Here is a 9,995-nt window from a genome sequence, read left to right as displayed (position 1 = left end):
TTCTTTTGGCGTCAAATGGAAATGAAACATTCCATTTCTGGAATAATCCACTTATTCCTCATTGTTTTCTTTAAAGTGATATCTGTAATTGAGATACTTTTCTACCGAAGAAAACACTATGACAACAAATCCACAGACAATTTTATCCACGTTTCCCTCGGAGTTTGCACACGTTTATCTTAATTTCTACATATTCTCTAGTTGTGTCCACTGAATACTCTCATAGACTGCATGGATAACATCCCTACTTTGTCAATAACTCCTGTTTATTGATCTCGTACGTTAAGAAATTCAAAACTGATCATGGCTGGTCTGTTTTTTGTGAATATATATAACCTCGTTTCTTTGTTAGTTAGCAAATCAATCTTATTGTTTTCGTAAATATTGTTTTCGTAAATATTGTTTTCGTAAATATTGTTTTCGTAAATGTTGTTTTCGTAATTATTGTTTTCGTAAATGTTGTTTTCGTAATTATTGTTTTCGTAAATATTGTTTTCGTAATTATTGTTTTCGTAAATGTTGTTTTCGTAAATATTGTTTTCGTAAATATTGTTTTCGTAAATATTGTTTTCGTAAATATTGTTTTCGTAAATATTGTTTGTTTTCGTAAATATTGTTTTCGTAATTATTGTTTTCGTAAATGTTGTTTTCGTAATTATTGTTTTCGTAAATATTGTTTTCGTAAATATTGTTTTCGTAATTATTGTTTTCGTAATTATTGTTTTCGTAAATATTGTTTTCGTAAATATTGTTTTCGTAAATATTGTTTTCGTAAATATTGTTTTCGTAAATGTTGTTTTCGTAATTATTGTTTTCGTAAATATTGTTTTCGTAATTATTGTTTTCGTAAATATTGTTTTCGTAAATATTGTTTTCGTAAATATTGTTTTCGTAAATATTGTTTTCGTAAATATTGTTTTCGGAAATATTGTTTTCGTAAATATTGTTTTCGTAAATATTGTTTTCGTAATTATTGTTTTCGTAAATATTGTTTTCGTAATTATTGTTTTCGTAAATATTGTTTTCGTAAATATTGTTTTCGTAAATATTGTTTTCGGAAATATTGTTTTCGTAAATATTGTTTTCGTAATTATTGTTTTCGTAAATATTGTTTTCGTAAATATTGTTTTCGTAAATATTGTTTTCGTAATTATTGTTTTCGTAAATATTGTTTTCGTAAATATTGTTTTCGTAAATATTGTTTTCGTAAATATTGTTTTCGTAAATATTGTTTTCGTAAATGTTGTTTTCGTAATTATTGTTTTCGTAAATATTGTTTTCGTAAATATTGTTTTCGTAAATATTGTTTTCGTAAATATTGTTTTCGTAATTATTGTTTTCGTAAATGTTGTTTTCGTAATTATTGTTTTCGTAAATATTGTTTTCGTAAATATTGTTTTCGTAATTATTGTTTTCGTAAATATTGTTTTCGTAAATATTGTTTTCGTAAATATTGTTTTCGTAAATATTGTTTTCGTAAATATTGTTTTCGTAATTATTGTTTTCGTAAATATTGTTTTCGTAAATATTGTTTTCTTTACAAACTAAAATTTCTAAATATTTTATTATATAATCATTTAACTGATTTTACTAAATTCACAATATTTGATTATCATAAATATCCTGGAAATATTTTATTGTATTAAATATTTATTTTTCAAAAATATTCCTCCTTCATCAAAACATTTCACATCTCTACAAAATCGAACTCATCGCAGTTCATGCCTGCCTCACTGGGCAATCCAGCGCCATCCAAACGTCAAAATATACAACATTTTCTGTGATTTAAAACAAAGATAAAATTACAAACGGTTCTTTGATTTTTTGTACATGGTTTGATAGCTTGGAGAATCTCACAATCAGTGGTCGTCAACCAATGATATACAAGCCTTTTAGGGTCTGCAAAGATATTAGGGAATCATTTTTATTAAAGTGCTATTTAATAGTAGTTTGTCGAACGGAAGAAAATCCGAGGTATAAACGTATATTAGTAGCAGGTTTATTTGCATTAAATAAAATATCTTCGCTTGTACATGCTAAACCGTCCGATTGGGTTTCGCGATAATGGACATATTGTTATACAAGTACTCCAGCTGGCATTGATTCCACAGCCTTTATATAATTGGGTGGGTCTAAGACATCGCAGAATTGCCTTCAATCCTCGAACTATTTGGCCACGACAGGGGGGATAGCTATCAGCTTGATGGTCCAATTGTGCTTCGGAATAATGAATTAAGCTGGTAATTCAGCTGGCATGGACTTCATATCCTTTCATATAGACTGGAGCGTCGACAGGTTTACTAGATAGAGCACCCTCATAGATATCACCTGACGGACGTTACACATTTCTGGCTTGACTTCGGCCCTCAAACTACTTGGCCTTGACGAAGGGGATAGCACACGATTGCCTGCCGTTGTTTCTAATTGCAAACTTCATATCGCTTATTTAAGATGCATATTTAATTTTTTTACGTCCTCGTCATGAATGGAAGCAGGAAATATGCATTGTCATGCAACAACGTTTGCAGAAGATTGCAAATGATCAAAAAGCAATTTAAGCATTAATGAAAAATAAAACTGTTGGCGGTAGTCCCAAAACGAATTTACATGCATCTTTTATGTTTGTTCGTCTTTGAAAAAGCATTGATTTTTTTAAATTCTATTTTAAATAAAGCGTATTTATGTAAAATAGATTTTCCTATCTCATTGCTATTAAAACGCACTATTCATCTCGTGTCGAAATAAACATAGTTCTCTGTTTTGAAACGACGTCATTGGAGAATCCTGCAACCCACAAATTTATTTCAAAGAAATCGGAACAAACATCACACTATAAATATTTAATGCGTGAATAATTTAAAATGTTGAATGTGTGTTTTTTTTTATTTAAGCATTACAATATAACATTATTATAATTGCTAAACCTCATGTTAATAAAATAACGGTATTTCTTGTAATATAATGTTAAGTATTATGTCTATACAATTATATGTGTGGACTTCAGTTCTAAACTAATGAAACGATAATTATGACATTAAAAACACAATGAAGTGTGGACAGAAAAAATTATTGCCCTATAGAAAACAACACTACAGCTTTATTTAAAAACTTTTAATAAAAAACATCAATTCAAATAACTTGGTTTGTAGTAGAGCTGACATCTATTCAACGTGCTCGCCTTCAGCCTCAATTACTGCCTCGATATTGGTCCGGAACTGGGAGCATGCCTTTTCTACAAAGCGCCTCCACAGCACGACGAATACTCGGCGGATGGCGACGATTAGGCTGGTCTTCATGTTTGTGAGGTAATGTTGGTAATGCTCTCGGCGTATGACCAAATGAAGTAGTCCTGCATGTTCAGGTCGGGAGAGGAGGAGGGGGGCTATTAGAGAAGGGGACATTCCTTCTGAAGCTAAGCCTGGGTCTTTTTGGATTTGTGGGTCGGCGCCGAGGACTGCTGCCACATCCAGGGTCTACCAGCGTCCAACTAATTGCACCAGAGGATCGTCACACATTCAGATATACTTTGGTGTTGACGTTGAAACCGACTCTGAAGATGTGAGGTAACGTGACGTGGCTCTCACTTGAAACCATATCAAAGACTATAATCGTGGTCACAAACTTCGTTGAACTGTCCCCTCAATCCTTTAACGGCCATGATTGCATTTCATTCACTTTCAGATATGAGAGAAGGCACCTATCTCTCTTGAGATATGTACACATCTGACCAACTAGTAGATGAAATCATGTGGTCTTTTCTAGGCGATCATTTTATAATTCTATCCTGCACTATGTTTAAAGCTGAGCAATATAGACTATATTTCGTTTAATTTTGTTTAATGTATAACGGACTTAGAACGAATGAAAATACGTGAAGAAATTTCAGATGTCTCTGATATTTCTGGGTTTTTTTAAATTATCCATGAAAGCTATTATCTTTTAAGATTTTATTAATCATAATATAGGCAGAATTTCTCTGTTAAATATTCGGATATTTCAGATTTGCATTAAATTGATTCCTTATTAATCAAGCAATATAACTGGACTTGCAATTTATTGTCCCTGGAAACTAAACCTTAAATATCAGACATTTTTTGTAAAAGACTTTTTCAGAAATTTGAATAAGAGTTCAAAGCACAACATCGGTAAAATTTTATTCTGATTTGATAATGACACAAAAATGGTGCACCTATTCTGTTCGGGGCAATTATTTTATCTGCTTTAAATCGAAGATTTATCTAGTTATTATATAAATATATTTACATTTTTTTTAATTTGTATTACGACTTCGCACATTGAAAACTATTCATTTACTGCCCCATAGTGTTTAAATGTTTGGCGAATGCGGCTGTAAAATATATCTCGTAAGTTTGAACTTTAATCGCATCACATCTCTAATACAGTTTTCACATTAGCTGATTGTGTTTTTATTTGTTTCGATAATTTTTTTTCTCCGACCCTCTAGTACATGCTAAATGATATTATGGTGTTTCGGGATTATGAACCCGTCCTGAGACTAGTAATTCAGCTAGTATGGACTTCGGAGTGTTTCATGTAGAAAGAGCGCCGAAGAATTCCCTATCTTTAAATTATAGAATGAATCCTAACCCGATCGTCGTCTCTTTTGACCCTGACCAATTGAAAGTGTATGTCTCCATTCCAGAAAGTATCTCGCTTCTGGTAAAATCTCCTACCTATAAAAGAACGAAATATATCCTAATATGGACTAGTGTTATTACATCTGGCCGGTATCTACTCAGAGCACCATTTTTCTGTCTTCACAGCGTTCAAAACGGGTTTGGAAACCTAGTCGGTAATGTTATTTTCTCCACCTTAAACTATTATTCTTACAGATGAGACGTTGCGAGTCGAGCTCTGCTCTATCGTCATTGTCATAGTAAGTGCTCCACCGTGCATCAGTCTATGCCTCCTTGCAAAATATTCACAAGAAACAACATTGTAAACAATTTCCACTACTCCCAGTGTCTAAAACTAAACCTAAATTCCATGAAACAAATTTCTATTCTAAAACTGCCCGACTATGGAACTTTATCCGGTGTATTGAGAGTGTCTGGCTGACTTCCTCATCTTGGTTGCTATAGTCACAACGTTTCGGTCGTTTTGCCCTCCGTCCTTCAGCAGGTGTTTTGTATCGAACTGGGGAACCGAGTCTCGAACCCAACCCTATATTATTATTACGGGGGTACCGTGTTCGGACTCCAGCTAGGCTCTGGGACATAGGTACTGATTCTCTGTTTTGAATGTTACTTTTCACTGCCTTCGTTCAGGATTGAACTCAGCACCTTTGGGTAATTGTAAACTTTGATACAACATCTAGGACCACTTGGTCATATGTCACTAGGACTCATACATACAAAACATCTGATGATCGTTCTCATGTCCAATGTAAAAAAAAACTTCTTGTTAAGCAGTCCTTTTAAATGGTCAAATTCTATCTAATTGGCACCACCAGGGATCATTACGGTTTTTCCCCGTCGACCTCATATATAATATCCTCGTGTAGTCTCTGGGCATTGTTGAACGGTGACTCCCTTGTAAAAAAAAGCCCGCTAACATGGTATGCGTCTTGTGGCGACACTTTTGCGCTAAAGTCAGAAACGGAACAAGAGCTGAACATATAGATGTGCCAACTGACGACTACAAACGATCAAAATACGCCGTCAGATTTGTGTTCCAGCCCCACTTCGTGGAAACGAGTGGAGCCATAGGCCCAGTCACAGAAGACTCCGACAATAATCTTGTTCTATTAACGACGCGCCACGCTGGGGACCGTCGTGAATTGACTTGGCTTTACGAGCACGTTTTATTGAAAATATTCGTTGAAACGCATTTAAACTTTCTCTCGGCCTGCTACACCAACAGGACACCCGGTGAAATTTCCTATGCTCTGAATATAGGGTTTTTGAATTTGCTATTTGAAAAAAGAGTTGCATGAACATTTACATCTTATTTATAGTTTTCCCTTTTTTTACGAAAGTTTTTTTTTTTTTTAATTTATTCCTCAGTAGAATAGAATTTTTTTTATTAAATATGGCAAAAATAAAATGCCATTGTAACACGTTTATGTCTCAGGTCCGAGACTTTGGTTTTAGTACGGTATGATCATGTCGATACTGGGTCCCGTTCAATCACTGAAGGTAAGAATCATTCAGCCTGGTCAATACGAAAATGGGTGACCATTCGAGAATGCCACGTGCAGTACGTACTCTTCTCTTACCTCGGTATTGTTTCCAGTCGTTCTGGACTTCTCCTTACGACTGGAATTAGGCAGTGCTGATTCAGGAAAAGGATGCTGGGAGATTGTGTCATCCGCTACTCACAATCACACACGCAAGCACTCTTACCGGTAGCATCCACTGTGTCTGGAGGCAGAACGGTAGTCATGTCTTTTGTTTGTATATAAATTTATAAATCCAGTGCTTAAATAATAATAATAATAATGATGATGATAATAATAATAATAATAATAATAATAATAATAATAATAATAAAAAGAATACATACATCGGTATGATACATATCGTCTCTGATTTTATTTTTCGAAAAGACAGAGAAAAATTTTAAAACAAAAAATACGAAACAAAAGAATTCTTGAAAAAATTAACAAAATCTCCGATTGAAAAAAAAAAAGAAAAGAAAAAACACCAAAGTAAAAACAAAAGGTTTGAAGTACAATTTTTTTAAAGTTTTCTTTGGGGGTGGCGCCTTTAGATAGTGTGGGTGAATTCCGAAGCACCCGAATATTTAATCTGTACTAACATCCGCACTTACCCCTTAAACATTTTCTTAAAAAAATTACTTATAAATCCTGTCAAATGTATATATTTATACACCCTCACGACATTGTGTGTTGTTTTGTTTTTTGTTTTTTTGTATTTAATTAAACGATGACATGTGAGCAGTTGATATTTTTTGTGTGTAATTTTATTTTATTATTTGTATAATAGTTAATTTTCTTGTTTTTCTTTTTGTTTGTTTTTAAATAAAAACAAAATGAATAACCAGCCAAAATTACTGGTAGGTTTTGCTTCGGGTCTAACAGCGACCCGTCTGGCGGATTGTTCTTATTTTAAACAAGTTGTCTTGTGTCTAGCATCTTTACTTGCTCCAATATCGCATCAATTCTTTTGATTTTTGTTTCCTCTTAATATTTGCACTCATCATGCGTCAAAAATGATAATAAAATAGTTTCCCTGCACGACACATTGTTTGCAACCCATGTGCCAAGAAGTACACTAAACAATGTGTGATTCATTTCATTTTTAAACAGAAGTCATAAATGTCTGTACATCATGTTCTGCATTCAACTTGTTTCGAAAATGTCCATTTTTTAAAAAATCTTTCTATTTTCTAATAGACATTTCATGTAATCAAATCTGACATTGATTTTTTACACACCCTTCCTATTAAATCAATGACTATATATATATAAATATGTATATACGTGTATAAATATACATGCATATATATATACATATATATAGCAGTTGTATAGGCATACTCTATATAACTTGATATATACATATACTATAAAATCACAAAAAACACTCCAGTATAATATACAATATATACATGTACATATGTATATACATATATTTGTACTTATAAGTATATACATGCATGCATGTATATAAATATATATACACATTTACATATATACACATATGCATGAATGTATATACATATACATACTTATATTTACATATGCATACACATATGCATATATGGGTATATATAGCCATATATATACATAAATATATACATATACATGCACACACATATGCATATATAATTATACATACATAAATATATACACATATATGCACACACACACTTATATATATATATATATATATATATATATATATATATACGTATGTTTGGCGCAACCTACCTTAGTGTTGTCTTTTTTTTTTAAAACGTTTCATTTTTCCAAAAACGAAATGATATGCAAGGGTGATAATGTTGATTGTGTAGAAGATATGAAATCTACATTTATCCATACGAGAGGTTTGTAAGATGAAGATGAGGGGAATGGGTCGGGATGTTTGAAGACAGTTATAATTTGAGGGTAATCTGATATATATATATATATATATATATATATATATATATATACATATATATATGTACAAATATAAAGGTATATATACATTTATTAATACGTATTAATATCTGCATATATACACATACACATATATACATGCATATACATACGTATATATTCACATATAAATATATATATCCACATATGAATAAATATATACGCATATATATATACATATGAATATATATATATACATGTTTGTATAACTGCATATATAAATACATATATACGTATAAGTCTATGTATACATATCAATATATATCTAAATATATGCATAATAATAAGTATATAATCAAATACATGTAAATATATTAATATAGATACATATATATATATAATAACAGATGAATATATATATATGTATATATACATATACCTGAATAGATATACATATGAATATATATAAATGCATATATACATATTAATATATGTAAAAGTTAGTATATACATATGAACATATTCGTAAACTAAATATAAAACTTTGATATCAATTATTCATGAATTAAACCCTACCATTACTACAATATATACTTTACGAAATATTAGCGAGGATAGAAAGAGTGAAGAGGAATATTACAATGCGGAAATCCTTGGTGTATATATACATATATATGTATCATATATATATATATATATATATATATATATATATATATATGATGTATATCTATTTATCTAGTATTTATAGATATATGTGTAATATATGTATATCTTATATGTATATATGTGATATACATATATATATATATATCATATATATGTCATATTAATATATGCTATAAACGTATACATATATATGTGTATATTTATATATATATATATATGTATATATATGTATATATATATGTGTGTGTGTATGGGTGCTATATTTTCTGAAATTTACAAGAGAAAAGTAATTGTCATTTGAACGCTTATAACCTGGAGATTTTTTTAATAAAATATTGAATAAATTAATCCGTCAAAAAAAAGAAAAAAATAATATTTAAATGCTAGCACATGTGTGCAATATAATATCTATTTAAATTTTTACAAGGTTACATATATATATATATATATATATATATATATATAAGTTTTTGTATTGTATGGTCAAGAGTAGAAACATTCAACAGTAAAAGTACAAAACATTGTTCATTTAGGTCCTGTTGGCATCTAAAAAAATGAACATGGATCAACTAAGCGTATAAAATATAGTTTTGTTGTAAACCATAATATATGTGTGTGTATGCATGTGTGTGTGTGTGTGTGTGTGTTTATTCATTTGTTTATGTACAATTTTTTTTATTTAATATTTTACGTGCATCAATGTTTCTGAGCATCACCCGTCATCATCATTGCGAGATTTCTTGTAATGTACCCAATTCACATGTACAGAACTAGCTGTCTAATTTGATTCTTTGCTAAGAAAGGTAGCAATGCTTAAAACAGGTAAAACTAAGAAACACTTGTCCATGAATTACTGGTATACACGTAAATCTTTAACAAAATGAATTTAAATTAGATACATATTTGATTATTAAATAAATGAAATTATTTAACGCCTTTCTACTATGCTTCCTTTCTCATATAATGCAATAACCCAAGGGACTTGAAAAAATTTGACTTAATTTTAAAATTGAGATATATATTACAAAGATTAATTTAACCGGTTCTAATGAGTCATAATTTTTAGGTTGCACAAGAAGTTAATTCCATAATTGACTCTGACTCTCTCTTATTTACTCCTCTTTGAAAATGCGTCCTTTTTAATGCATTACTTCTCCACACGCTTTAATTTCTCTCTTTCTCTCACTCTCTCTCTCTCTCACTCTCTCTCTCTCTCTCTCTCTATCTATCTCGTTCTCTCTTACTTTGTTTCCCTCATTTA

General features: G+C 30.7%; 1 protein-coding gene across 2 annotated transcripts in view; it reads right to left on the bottom strand.

Moving 5' to 3' along the window:
* Positions 1 to 6,526: 6,526 nt before the first annotated feature.
* LOC145303543 (uncharacterized) overlaps positions 6,527 to 9,995 on the bottom strand; it is a 573,173-nt gene continuing 569,704 nt past the window's right edge. For both annotated transcript variants that reach the window (XM_080145014.1, XM_080145015.1), the window contains exon 3: positions 6,527 to 9,995. This exon is cut by the window's right edge and continues 7,158 nt beyond it. The gene's annotated coding sequence lies outside the window, so the exon portion shown is untranslated.

This window comes from Euprymna scolopes, chromosome 19, assembly GCF_053919585.1.
Source record: "Euprymna scolopes isolate OS-2025 chromosome 19, ASM5391958v1, whole genome shotgun sequence".
Lineage (NCBI taxonomy): Eukaryota > Metazoa > Mollusca > Cephalopoda > Sepiida > Sepiolidae > Euprymna > Euprymna scolopes.
Note: the sequence above shows the minus strand (reverse complement) of the source record. Positions and strands in the feature narration are given on the sequence as shown.